The sequence below is a fragment of the Elaeis guineensis genome, chromosome 1, assembly GCF_000442705.2.
Source record: "Elaeis guineensis isolate ETL-2024a chromosome 1, EG11, whole genome shotgun sequence".
In the NCBI taxonomy this organism is placed as follows: Eukaryota; Viridiplantae; Streptophyta; class Magnoliopsida; order Arecales; family Arecaceae; genus Elaeis; species Elaeis guineensis.
The window spans coordinates 163056215-163058263 of record NC_025993.2 but is presented as its reverse complement, the minus strand read 5'-3'; the positions used below and the strand labels follow the sequence as shown (position 1 = coordinate 163058263).

General features: G+C 43.8%; 1 pseudogene; it reads left to right on the top strand.

Moving 5' to 3' along the window:
• The first annotated feature begins 933 nt into the window (after nucleotides 1–933).
• The window catches only part of LOC140857027 (probable polygalacturonase At3g15720), a 4774-nt pseudogene continuing 3658 nt past the window's right edge, over nucleotides 934–2049 (top strand).

Below are 2049 nucleotides of genomic sequence, written 5' to 3'. Positions count from 1 at the left end.
CCAGCCAGTGCCAGCCACGACTGACCAATTCGGTCAGCTATTCCAGCAAGTTCAATATTGGACGACTGCAATCAAGTGGTCCAAATTTTCTAGCATCCTTTCAGGCAGCGCCACAGCCTCCCCAGGCTGTCCTTACACCCCCTACAGCGGTGCGTCATATAGTTTCCTTGATGGTACCGTCTGTGCCTTCCGTAGTGATGCCCCTGCAGAATCCTACTTTGACTGCGCTCCGTAGCCACCCCATTTGCCTCAGCAGCCTCTCCCTTTGCCTCAACTGTAGCAAGCACCAACGCGACAGGCGTAGTAGTAGGTCGGAGGACAAGTGATGGAAGAAGAGCGATCCATCTGAGAAGAAATTCACATGATTACTGAAGGGGTAGGAGGAGATCATCTCCTTCACCGAGCATGATGTAGAAGATGTGCTCGCCCCGCATAACGATGCAGTGGTTATAACAGCGAACATCGCTGATTTTAATATATACCGTATCTTTATAGATAATGAAAGCTCGGTAGATATTTTGTATTTTTTTATCTTCATCCAAATGGGGTTTATACCTAGCCGATTAAGTAGGTTCGATACCCTAATTCAGGATTTCTCTAAGAGTTTTGTATTCTCGGAGGGAATGATTAAGTTACCTCTCACTATGAAAATCCCACCAAAGTGAATGACAATTCAAGTTAACTTTCTAGTGGTCAACCTATCCTCGACTTACGATGCCATCCTAGCCTGTGGACTTTGAAAGCTGTCGTCTCAAGTTACCAGCTAATAGTGAAGTTTCCGACCAAGCACGGAGTGGGGCTAATTCGAGGCAACCAAGCCATGGCTCATGAATGCTTTGCCGCCGAGCTAAGAGCAGAGAATCAATCAGCTCTGGCAGAGATCCAGCTCGAGCTCCTAATAAGCTTGGGTGCTAGGGAGGACCTAATTGATGGATGCCCCAACCAATTGAGGATCTTTTAGATATCCCGCTGAGGAAGGAGAATCCGAGTCAGATGGTAAAAATCGGCTCACATCTAGATGAGATAACCAAATGCCAGCTAATTAATCTTTTGCAGAAGAATGCAAATCTTTTTGCCTGGTCTACTGGAGACATGCCCAGCATCGATTCTGAGGTGATATCCTATCACCTAAGGTGGACCCAACCTGTCAGTCGGTAAAGCAAAGAAGCAAAATTTTGCCCCAGAGTGTCAAAAAGCCATAGCTGAGGAAGTCGATAAGCTGCTCAAAGTCGATTTTATTTGAGGTTGGACTTAGTCAATTCATGATTTGATTAGAATTTTATTGAGCCTAATTAAGCCTAATTGTGTTGGATTTAATTTAGTCTAATTGTATCTAACCTATTTAAAATAAGGTTGGTTCAATTGGATTTCAAACCACCTTGACTAATCTCTCTATGCCACCTCACTTCACATGTGCCCATTTTAATTCATGAGAAACGAGTTCTCGTGAATTTTCTCCCACGCAGAAGCCATCCCACGTCCCTTCTTTGGCGCCATTTTGAATGGATAAGGATGAGATTGGTTGGCCATTCAAATTCAAAAGATGTTTGAATTTGAATGGATAATAAATCTCTGCGCAAACCCTTTATTTTGTGCGCCCCTTCTTCCACACGAGAAAATATTTCTCGTGTAAAGTCTCCACGCACAAATATGCCCACACCCCTCTCTTCTCACGCGTAGAGTGGATAAGAATGAGTTGGTTGGCATTTGAATTCAAATTCGATTTGAATTCAAATGAGCAACCACTTATCTTTATCCTCTCACACGGAGAAAACGCTGCAAAGATGCATTTTGCTCTCTTTTTAAAAGGAAGAGAAGATAGGGCGTGCGCTAATCTGATCCTAGAGAAAAAAGGGTGCGTGAGAAAAGTCTCATGCTTGAGAAAAGAAAGAAAAAGAAGAGAAAAGACAAGAAACAGAAAGAGGCGCAGGCTTTTCTGAGAGTACCCTAAGGTTTCTGCCTAGAGTTCGGAAGTGAGAAAGTGAGCTATGAGTGTCGTGAGCCCATCAGATTTTAGAAGAGCTTCATCAACCTCTCAAGTGCATCTGC